The sequence below is a fragment of the Olea europaea genome, chromosome 6, assembly GCF_002742605.1.
Source record: "Olea europaea var. sylvestris chromosome 6, O_europaea_v1, whole genome shotgun sequence".
In the NCBI taxonomy this organism is placed as follows: Eukaryota; Viridiplantae; Streptophyta; class Magnoliopsida; order Lamiales; family Oleaceae; genus Olea; species Olea europaea.
Window position 1 is genome coordinate 8,608,988 of NC_036242.1, and position 12,970 is coordinate 8,621,957.

At 32.3% G+C, this 12,970-nt stretch overlaps 1 long non-coding RNA gene across 1 annotated transcript; it reads left to right on the forward strand.

Annotated features, from left to right (window-relative positions):
• The first annotated feature begins 28 nt into the window (after nt 1-28).
• LOC111395735 lies at nt 29-1,690 on the forward strand. Its single transcript, XR_002702856.1, has 2 exons — nt 29-1,060; nt 1,198-1,690. It is a non-coding gene; the product is annotated as an uncharacterized LOC111395735 (long non-coding RNA).
• Nucleotides 1,691-12,970: the final 11,280 nt, after the last annotated feature.

Consider the following 12,970-nt stretch of genomic DNA (forward strand, 5'->3'; position numbering starts at 1 on the left):
CAATAAGGTGGAAATTTTTATTTTTTTCTTTTTTTTTTTTTTTTTTTTCTTTTTTTCCCCCTTTGTTGTTGTTTATGCATGTTTAGATGTGAGAAACTCACACTATCTTCAACTATAAATAAGTTCAAATACTTCTTTAAATAGTATTTAGTTGTGGAGTCGGGGTTACTGAACAGAAGTATGGTACATCAATTCAGATACTGGACTCATCAGGCCTTGATAAAATTATTAATTATTTCAAGAACGATGGAAAAGGAATGGATATCAAACAAATAATTGACAAGTACTGAGAATTGAGTGAAAAACCATTGATTACTATCAGTGATTTGTTACAATACACTTTTGCTAATCCTCGTGGATATAAGTTGAAAACAGAGGACAGTCCAATGAGTTTCAGAACATTTGTGAATTTATTGGCAAAATGTGATTGCAGATGGGCTTCTAAGAGACTTGAGCATGTGCTAGTTGTAATTATAAAGCTCTTGAATGAGCAAAAAGCTAATAATCTTAATAGAAAATGTGGTAAGTCTAGGCATGAGCTAAGGGAAGAGGCAAGAAAATCTATTGGGGACACAGGTTTAATTGATTTTGTGCTCAAATCTATCAAATCTTTTGTAGTGAATAATCCAATTATTCGACGAACAATAAATCCACTAACTCGATTAGTGGAATTTACAATTTATGTTGTTGCTAAAGAAGCGGAAGGATAGTGGCCAATTTCAAGAAAGGATTCTGGTTGTAGATATTCAAGAAATAAACTGGAACAAGCAGCAAAAGTTGTGGTGAATATTTTGATATTTAGGAGATGATTCAATCCTCAACAAATGTCTTGCTTGCTTTTAGTTGTTTTGTTTTGTATATAAAATGTTTATTGTTTTGTTTTGCAAATCTGATAAATCATATGGCAAGTTACTTATCTTTATTACATGTTTTAAATTTTAATTGTTTGATTTGGAGCAAGCAAGGTGGAAGAAGATTAAAGAGGGTGGCATTTGGACAATTGGCCCATCAATTTATCTAAGAAGGAATATTAATACAATGTGGAGCCTGCTTTGTTGAGGTGAAGATTTTAACTAAATTCTGAAGTGATGTATAATATCTAATCTATCTATCATGACAAGGTCAGCACTCTGATGGATATATAGTTTATATTATAAACGATATCATAACTAAATCTTTAAGTGATTTCTTTATTAGAAGCAAGAGGTTAAGCAATACCGTTTTTAAGCAATACAGCAGTGATGAGCTGAATATCAGTTGGAGCATAGAAGTTATGAAAATGGTGTTAGTGGTGTTGAAGATTCTGTGGAAGAAGAGTGCATTCCGATGAAACATGATGGGCACATCAGTTGGGAGCTTGAGTATTGGCAATAAATCACACCGTGTTATTTGGAGAATACAAGTGTAAGGGCCATGGAGCAGATAAAGGACGAACAGTGTCGTGGTCGAAAGCTCTGAATTTTGGTTTGTAATTATTATATGTATGCTAGTAATCAAATAAATGAACAATTTGCACGCCGTAAAAAAATTATGTTCTTTTATTTACGACGTGCATATGCACGCCATAAAAAATGACTTTTATTTACAGCTTTTTACGGCATGCAATGCACGCCGTAAAAAGTACATTTTGTTGTAGTAAATGACATCATCAATTCAAATCTTCAATTGAATCTTCAGGTCTTCAAATTAATCTTCGTGTTCCTTACCTCGTTCTTTGCTCCAAAAACCTTATGAATATGTTGGAATGAGTCTTGAACCCTTAGGAACAGCCCTAGGGCCTTAAAAGATATCCCAATATTGTTTCCATAATCTTTACTCTTTTTCTATATTATAGTAAAATTTCTATCTTCTGCAAATTATTTTCTTCTCATGTTCTTGTGATTTTTACTTCATATAATTGTCTTAATCTCTTATCTTTTCATAAAAAATTAGTATCGAAATTTTCCCGCTTTCAATAAAGTGATTTTATATCTGGTCCGACTCATAGCAGGGGTAAACAAATCTCTGAAAAACAAATGAAAATCATGCTAGTTTTATCCACCTCGATCATAAGCAAATTCTGATCTCACTTCCTTCTTCATTTCAGGTCGTAAGCTTTGTAGACCAATAAAAATATTTGATCTATTGGGGTTTTACCTGGCATTGGAAAGTCACAAATGAAAATGAATGCTTTATTTGCAATAGTTGGTGGCTAATTAGTTTATGTTGTAGCTTGTCTTTCTTGTTCACCGTCTCAGTTCTAAGTCAACCCTTACTTATCTATTTATCAACCATTCTGGCCTATAGATTCATTAAGAGAACTTTAAACACATGCATGAATAGACACCTTTTTCTTCTACTTTGACTTAAAAAAAAAGGGTTTTCCCTTTTTGTTTACTGATCAAATCACTTGATTAATACTAATGGACTCCACTAACTTCTATTAAAAAGTGTATTCTTGAAAAATTATAATAGATAAAGTGAGAGAGAGGAATTGTTCAATTCAAATTTAATTTCTATTGATTGAGTGTTATTTGAAATAACAATATTGTGAAATTTACAAATAAAATTCCAACCTCGAGAATGTAAATACAAAGAACATTAATTAATTCTACTCAAATAACTAACAACATGTATAATTCATGAACCATGATAGTAAATACATGAATTAGAATTTTCATGAACCATAACCCTATACTGCTTAACTGTACCTTTTTTAATGATTAAAACTTGTGGATATCCATTAGGGTCCATCCAAAATTCGGAATCTTGCGAAGCTGAATCAGAGTTAATCTTCCATGATGAGCAATAAGTCTCTCTACTAGTCACAAATTTCCAGCCAAACTTCGTATTAGGTAACTACATATCAGTTGGATAATCAAACTCTGCCGAAGGAAATTCTCCGGCCTTCTTCATTTGCGGCTTTCACAAGAAGATTCCCGAATTCAACAACTGAGAAACTGGAGTCTGACACTGACAGGACTTGATGCTTTAGTTGACCATATGATGTTATTAGTATTGTCAGAAAGATCCAGAAGTCCTAATTCACGCCCGATGTCGTTTTTTGGGGGAACTTTTCTGTTGACAGCCCAAATTACAGCGTTAATAGGTATCTTGTTGTACCAAATTGCCACATGTCGATTAATTCAGTTACCTGGGCTGGAAAATCCCAGTGTAAATACCCCGGACGGCAATTTGGCTCATCGGTTCGGGCTGCCCGTGGTTCAGCCCGGAAAGAGTCAGAATCGGCTCGGGCCGAGCCCCATTTTGGGAGGATGGGCAGAACCCAAGCGTGGCCCATGGGCCTTAAAAAAAAAAAAAACCAAAAACAAAATAGAAAGGCCCCATTCGGCTGCCTTAAAAGGCAATTTACTTATTAATAATAAAAAAAAAAAGCGAGCATGCTCAACTCGGTCCAAGCCAAAAGTTCGGGTTGAGCCTAATTTTTTTGGCCAAGTCTCAGGCCCGAAAAAAAGCTCGCACATTTTACTCGAGCCGCTCGTTGACATCCCTACCCCACCCTAATGAAACTAGAGTGTCACTGTCTCTAAGTATCCGAGTTGTAGTTATGACATCAATTGCAACAGAAATCTTAAGGATGGACACTGAGGATGATAGTAGAAGAAGAAAAGATGTATCTTTACTTGATTTTTTCTTGGTTCAGCTCTATCTTTTGTCATGACCTTGTGTTATAAGGAAATTTCTCTTTTGTATGTCCACACTTGGAATTCTACTTTGGACACTTCAATCGCATATAGACGGATTACTTGACATGCCTGAGTTCTAGATTGTTGAAAGTTTGGACATTCCGGCCCCAGTTGGAGCTGATATATGAAAAAATTTAATTGACATGAATGTTTGACAGTGAGTTTAATCACTGAGATATATATAATTTTTAATTATATTATTAAAGGAAACCTAATTTTCAAAGAAAATGATGACAAGATTAAGATCATGGTATATGGAAGTTTTTGTGTGAAAATGAAGATTATGGTGAGAAGGAAATTTTTTAATAGGTCCATTCAGTTTCAATTGAATAAGCTCATTGACTGATTGTTTTCCTGGGGATTTTTATTATATAATTCGCCTTCTATTTGGTCCAATTCTTGAATTTTTGTTCTTTCCCATTTGATTTTATTACAATAAACTTAGACAAAATTTGTGAAGAGGATTAGTTGTAGCATTGGGAACAAAATTGAGCCAAAAAAGGTAATTTCTAGCAACCGCTTCTCTCATTTTTTTTTTTTTTTGGGTGAAATAATTTATTCAAAATTTAAAATCGCCAGGATTTAATATGTGTTCTAAAAGTAGGATGGCAATGGGGAAATTTAGTTGGTAATTATTAAAATTAAGGAAATCCAAATAAAATAAATTTCTTAAATATTAAAAAAACTCCCAAAAACATTAAGCACATGTTTGAACCCATTTTCAATAATATATTTTTCTTCAACTCATTTTGCAACCGCATATTCTTTTAATAAAATAATTTCACACATAAATTTAAAATCTTTTCCTGCTTTTCAACCACACGGTGTCCAAAAGGTCACGATTCCAAAATCTATTTTTGCGAAATAATGGGGCTCAAACAATGGCTAAAGAAATCCCTTACATTAAAAAAACCAAAAATAATAAATAAATAAAATTGGCACAAATGGTCCCTAGCCCATGGGAAGTGTGTTTCGTTCCCTATTTTTTTTCTTGCCATGTAAATCCTCTACCTATGGTTAATTTATCTAAGCAAACAGTCCTATTCGGTTCTTTTTTATTGCAGTGTCTATTTCAGTCTATTTAACGATAAAAAGTATTTTTATTTTTATTTTAAAAACTACAATGCCCTTACTTTTATGTAAATGGAAAATTTGAACAAATGGTCCATAAAGTATGACCCTTGTGAGCAAATGGTCCCTAACATTTCATTCTTGGAATTGACCCCCTCAACCTATTGATTTTTGGATAAATTTTGGTGTATATAAAATATGTACATAGGTTTGTCGCAAAAAATCCTTTCGAATTGTTTCCATCCATTTTGCTATTAAGCATATCTATTCTAATAAAAAAGATGCTTGTTCCTTTGACCCATTTATACACTTAAGGGAGGATTTGTGCAAAATTTCTTCTCGTACATCACTGAAGTCATAGTCAAAACTCCATTTACCAAGGGACAGAGAGAGAAATACCATGAGAGAGGGAGTGATGGTTGATTTTCATATTTTTCGGTTGTTACAACTGTCACTCATAATGTTGTTATCATTTTCACTTTAGATCATTTTAAATCGTGACATTCTCTCACTTTTATTGCTATTTGTATAATTTCTTTATAGGAATGATTAAAAAATTTGTTAAACCCAATATCCGTGGACCCTGTTGAACAAAGCGGGTATTACCAGCCTAATAGGGTAAATAGGGTGGAGTGGGGTCTCAAAGTGGGAATGGGGTCAGTACGGAAAACATGGTCGCCGTCTTGTTACCCGCTTGTTAAAATTTATCTTAAATTTAGGTTTTTTATCACATAAAAAGAAAAGAATTATTATAATTTCTAAAGGAAACATGGATTATTCTTATAAAAAAAATGTAATTGTTTCCATCAACTAAAGACATAAAAAATAAAAATGGGGCAATGGCCCCACCCTGCCCTGTCATATTCCCGCCTCGAACTTGTCCCATCTCACATTAATCGTGTGTGGGGTGAGATAATATCACAAAATAACCCGATGGGACAAGGGATGGGAATGATAGACCCGTCCCTTTGTCATCCTAGTGATGGCAATGGGGCGGGTTCGAGGTGCGGCACCCTAGCATGGCCCGGCCCCTCGACCAGCCTTAGACGGGGCGGGGCGGGGCAGCTCATGCCCAATTTGCTGTCCCCACTTTTTTTGGTCAAATTCACAAAGTAACAACGCTAACATTCAAAGTAAATACTCGAAACAAACAATATTCGAAAATAAACAATTACAAATACAATTACATCAATACATTGTAACTAAATTTCACTTATTTATCCAAAAATAAATTTGATATTTTTCCAACTTTAGAACTTCATTCATCAGCATATTCAGAGATTGAAAAAGATGTATCCTGAAAAACGAAAGAAATATTATACTCAATATCATCAAAATAACTATAATTTAAATTTAAATTATGTTATAAATAAAATTACCTCCTCATCATTCATCTTGGAGCAAGATCCAAAATAATTAGTAATAAGAGAATTCATAAAAGAAACAATATGAAAAGCAAATATTTATATACATCATACCGTGAATATCGATCAATAACCAATCTTGAGCACACATTAAAGTCTCCAAAATTTTGGGGTGAAGCCTATTTCTATGTGGACTAACAAATCTACCACTAGTACCGAAAACAGTTTTAGATGTCACAATAGATATCGGGGATGGCCAAAATATCTTTTATATTTTGAGATAAAGTCGAATATTTGATTGCATTTACTTTCCACCATGTCAATATATCAAAATCATTGGACCGAGACAATATAGGCTTATTCAAAAGAGTATCAAGCTCAGTTTTCACAATACTAGGAGCTTCAACATTAGAAACAAATCTTTAAAAATCCGCCATGCGATTTGATTTATTATTAGCACTTCACGTCTCGATTTGACAAGAAGTAGAAGACTGAGCTATAGACACACTTGAATCATTCTTTTTTTCTGATAATCGTGCACCAACTTGCCACAAACTTGATATATTTTGTCAATCTCACTTTCAGCATTGTGATTCAAAATACGAGGATAATAATACTTAAATAACATCATCTTATACATCGGATCCAACACTACTGCTAAAGTCAAAACTCCATGAATATCGCTCCAATACTTGTTAAACTTTTCCATCGTACTAGTTGCCATCATTTCAACTTCCACATAAGGAGATTCAAGCCACTCATACAACGACAGTTTGATATCACAAATATTTGCAAAGAAGAGATTAGCAGTTGGATATTTTGTCCCTGAAAACAATTCAATAACCTAAAGCAAAAAAAAAAAAAAAACTATAACTTCTCACATATTTCTTTTGCCAAGTCCCAATCACCATCACTAGGAAAACATTTATGCAGTGACTTCCTCTATTTCAAACGAGGAAAAACATCCTTATAAATCAAAGCAGTACTAAGCATCAAATATGTCAAATTCCACCTTGTTTTACACTACCACCAATAATGTCCAACCCATCCTTCACAATAAGATTTAATATATGTGCACAACACCTCATATGAAAAAATTCACCACTCAGTACAAGAGAACGAGTACAAAGTTAACTTAACACACTACTAATCATAGCATCATTTGTGGTGCAATTATCTACAGTCAAAGTAAGTAACTTACGATCAATATATCAGTCCATCAAGTTGCTCAATAGAGTTTCTGAAAGCACCTCAGCAGTGTGTAGGCACGGTATATATATAAACATGAGTTCATTTAAGAACAAATTAAATCAACTAAAAGAATATCATTTTGGTAAATCATGAAAACAAGTGAATGTAATGTTTTACAATACCTCATGATTCGATTTTGTAGTTTCCATGCATCATCTATGAAATGAGAAGTGATAACCATGAATCGTTTGTTTTGATTAGAAGAGGTCCACATGTTGGTAGTGATCGAAATTCGACTCTCAATCTTCTCAAATGCAATCATAGCTTTGGCTTTCTCATATTCATAGATTTTCAAAATGTCGCTCTTCAAAGTGTTGCAACAAGGAACCTTAAACAATGGTTGTAGGTCATGCAAGAACTCTCGAAATCCAATGTGATCAACCATAGATAAAGGATACTCATGCAAAATCACCATTTTCGAAAGACTATATCTACACTTATTTGGATCGAAAGAGTAAGTACCCCTTGTGACCTTGTCACTCGTGGCATCCTTTTTGAAATTTAATGTTGCTTAGTGAGTATTATCCTTATAACAGAATACACATCTCTTCAAATGATCATGCAAATACTTTGTACAATTTTTTGTTTCACCCCCTAACTATTTCTTGCAATGATCGCATATAGCCTTCCATTTCTCACCAATTTCTATCTTTTGTAGTGCTCCCAAACAGTTGAAGTCAATTTCCTCTTTCCAAAAGATAGTTCTCTAATATCACGCTCCTCATCACTTAGGTTTATTGTCCTGTCATCTGCATTTGGTAACGATTCGGCGTTACATCGGTCGTGCTATCTTCCTCACGTAATGGTCCTAATCTAATACTTCTAGCACTACTTGGGCCAGACATCTATTATGATAGGTGATTTTACAAATGAAGTTAGTTTGAGACTCAATAATATATACCTAGTTGTTAGAATCAAGAAAATGCAGCATATATTAAGACAACATTCACTGGATTAATTCATAAAGCAATGCTATTTCCAGTTTAGCTTGATTTATATCCCATTTTCAATTTGTCATCTCTTCCATACCCATTTTCACAAAGCAATCAAATAGATATTTTGAATGATAGAAATCTTGTCCAATTTCTAGACATGAATCCTAATAAATGGTTCGTTCTAGCTCTTAATTGCTAGTTTAAAATCATTGTAACACCAACTTAATATTTCAAGAAGCTCAAACAAATTTGTATTTTTATCCCCAGAGTTGCAATCTTCATCCTAACACATAAACAAATACATAAAGAAATCGAAGACTACAGATAGAAAATAATTAATATAGTTAAGCATACTAAAATATAAACCAAATGGGCAAAGATGAATGTACGAATCATAAACAGCAAGAATTAAAAAAGAAAAGAAAAAAGAACAGTCAACATGAGGCAAAATTCTGTCTAAAAGGCTAAACCATCTTACCCTTCCTCTAATCAAATTTATCAAGTCTTTGCAATTTTTGAGCAAATTTACCTTGCCGAAGAAAAGGCTTCCACAGTTGCAGAATTGAACGGCAATGTAGTTTTTTTGTGATATTAACTGATATTCCCCTCTAATCAAGTCATAATTGAACGACGATCATGTGAAAAATAAGGGAGCCTGAAACCGGCGAGTGAGAGAGAGGCAACGGGCGTGAGAGGCAGAGAGTCAGAGACTAGAGAGGCTGAGAGGGAAATGTAAGAGTGTGTTTGATTGACATGAAAAATATCACCAAGAAAAGAAAATATTTTCCATCTTTTATGGAAAATAAAAACCACCTCTACCCAAGGAAAATGTTTTCATTAAAAAAAAATGAAAATTATGCATATTTTTAAAAGTTGGAAAATATTTTCCATGGAAAAAAATAGCAATGAAACATTCTAAGTAGGAATTTGAGTGGAAAACTGATATTTTTCATGGAAAATAAAGGTAATTAAACACGCCCTAAGTGAAATTGGAAAATATTAGGGTTGCAATCTAATTTTTTTTCCTGTGGTGCATTGGCCATTTTCCCTTTCTTATTATTTTTTTACGGGGCGGGTGGGCACCAACGGGACGGGGCAGAGCAAATTGCCATCCCTATCATCCATATTTTATCATAAGTGGACTCATTAGGGAGAGAATGCTGTGAGAGAAATTGAAAGAAAATATAAATAAAAGACAAATTTTTACCATTTTTTATTGTTACGACAGGAATTGGTAGTCTTGGTATCGTTTTTCCACTTCTATTTCTAGTGTCATTTTCAAAAGTGAAAAATCACTCGTTTTATTGTTATTGCTATTATGATTATTGTTGTTGCTATCATTTCATAATAATCGGACTTAAAAAGAATTAATGCTACATTCAACAAAAATAACACTACAAAAAACAAAACGTGAAGATGTTTATCTTTAGACTAACTCTAACAATTAATCCATACTTTGCACATGTGCACTAGGGGGAAAAAATGATAATTTTATAATTTAGTGGAATGTTTAATTAAAAAAAATTTCATTATGTTTCTCGTTCTTTTAAATTGACTCTTATCCTCCGCAAGGGGGCCTGAACCCATGTTAATGACTGATTAAGGTTTTAGCCTTGCTCCTTGAGTTAGACTTTGTTCTCGACATTATCTTACTATTAGGTTTTTAGTGATTCTATTTTTTATTGTTAATATATTATGGCAATTAAAATTAAATTTGGGATTTTGGGATGCAATGTAAGTGTTATGCTATAAGTCGAATCAACTTTAGGCATAAATACTTTTAATATATAGTTGATATAATTTTATGATAGATCTATTATTTAATTAATATCTAGTTAAATTAAATAATAGAGTCCGTATATTCAAATCTTGGTAATTTGTTAATCATAAGGAGTAGTGATTCTGAAATACAAATTATATATGTTTGAATCTTAAATCATCCGTAGTCATAAGTAATAACAAAATATGAATATAGTTACTACGAATAAATAATCACGTGTGACATTTCTTACTTATAAAGTAAATAGTTGATCTCATGAGATAAAGTGTGATAACACTTAAATGAACACGTGAATGTTTTGTTATAGAACAAAACATTGGAGCCTCGCTGGGAGATTTCACATAGATAACTATCTGAGTATTAGTGGTTAATCTCTAACGTTCGATAGTAGAATTGGTTGTTTAACTTAAAGTCATCATAGTGCCTTATATGTGGAGATACATACTTTGGTGATGTTGGATATTGCTCTACCAATGTTCACTAATACGACATCGTTTGGGTATGTCAAGAATCATATGAAGGTGGTGAATGATCAATAGAGAATTCGTCACTCTTAAATAGTAAGAGATTATGATCTAAATTTTATTCAATTAAGTTGACAATGAAATGCTTGGCTAAGGTGCATGTATTCACAAGTCAAAAAAGAGTTTTCGACTTATATTAACTTAATAGTGGAATAAAAGATATGTTCGATAATCGAGATTGACACACTTTCATATCTCGTAATTGATCGAATCATATTGGCGAAAAGATTATAGTTTCATGGTGAGTGAACAAGTTTGATTTTGTCATACTACGTGACATTTTTCGTCACATGTATTGCCTTAACACATTACTAGATATCAATATGAGACAACGAATGTGAACTAGTGATAAATTAAAAGAGGTGTTTTAATTTGTCGATTTTGATTGGATCAAAATAATAATTCACATCGTCAAACATCGTAATTGGGAACCTCATGAGTCATACACAAAAGGATAACTAGAAGAATGAGATTTACTAATTAATTAATTAACAAGTGTTGGATAATTAATTAATTGGGGTTGCTTATTAATAGGTTTGAATTAATTGATTAAATTAATTAATTCATGGACGAGATTAAATTAATTGGATTAAATTGGATCAGACTTAGTTTAAAAGATAGGCCAAGCTCGTTTGGGCTTATATAAATAAACTGCTAGAATTTGAAAATTATAAAGAGAAAATTCATAGTCTTGTTAGCACAAGAAAAGTAAAAATCCTAGTTCTTTCAACCTTGTTTACTGTGTGGATTTTCATTGGAAGTTGGATAATTGAACTGCTGTGGATTGCAGATCGTGATTGTTGGAGTTCAAGAAAAGCAAAGAAGGTTGCAGAATTTAACAAAGGTATAATTTGTATCACACTTTCTATCTATACACAAAGCAAATCCTCTATGAGAATTGAAATTTTGTTTAAATTCCATTATACATGATTAAGTAATTTCCCAACATGCAACACCTCGAAATGTTTTTCACACCATAATTGTTGGAATGGAGAAGCATAATCACCCAGAAATAATAAAAAAAAAAAAAAAAAAAAATATATATATATATATATATATATATATAAAATTCAATAAACAAGATTTGCTTGATGTTCTCGTGTCATCAAGAGTAAAGGATTTGAATTTTTATCTAAGTTCAACGGTTAATTCTTAAATTACTTATAAATCAAAAACTTCCAGCATTTTGGATCATGAGCTTCTAACTTTTTAAATGCAAGAACTTGATGTTCCAAACCTCAAAGTCTTTATGGTATTCTCCAAAATTAAGACTACCTCGATGATGGTGCACCTTCTTTTAATTAAATCAATAAACTAATTCTTGGACTCGACAATTGAATAAAGTAAAAAACAAATATTTTTTCTCTCCAAATTTGAGAACAATGAAATTATGTATTATATTTGCTGCAGGATTTCCAGGTTGTATCTAGTCTCTACTTATAGAAATAGAATTGTTAAAATCCTTATACAATAATAATTTCACATTCAAATAGAAGTCTTAATTAAAATCTAAATAGTTAGTTTTATTTAAAGTTCACATCCAATTAGTTTATATTTAAGTACATGTGCAGTTCTTGAACATCAATTCCAATTATAATTAAGTTTATAACTTTTATAATAATTTCAACTAAGTGCAAAACTTTATTATAAGTACAATTAAGCCCAAAACTAATATAATTATTTAATCAAGTCACAATACTTTATAGAGCTACCACAGGGACTTGATTGGATATATATTATCCAAGTTCCGGTAATTAGATCTCGTTTAGTCAACCATAAATTACCCAATCTAACTATTAATATTTGGAAATGTGAAAATCATTTTCCATCAGACGTTTGTTCACATAACTCTACTCACGACTTGGATTATATATCCAAAAAGGTCCACTCTCGACCATTCCATATGATGTTATTTCTACTAAAATAAAAAGATTGAACTCTTGAAATATATAAGATCATAAATCATCGATAAAATTTATAATACTTTCCTCTGACAACAATATATGTATTTTATCCTTGTCCAATATTCGTTAATTAGGTACGAGTATAAATGATCGTTTTGCCCTCTAATTATTTTCACTAATTTAATTAACATTTTCTTCAATGGTATTTTGAATAAATCAAAGATAACGAAGTATAGGTGTCGCTAAACACTGAGCTCAGACTTTAACTATTCAAGTAAAAATATTTAAGCAGTCACTCTACCTATTTTTTAGGGGGGACGGTTCTCGACTCAAGTTCATGTTCTCTACTTTACTCATTCTCTAGCTCCTAATTCATTGAGATATTTGACCAATATATATATATATACAGAGAGAGAGAGAGAGAGAGAGAGAGAGAGAGAGAGAGAGAGAGAGAG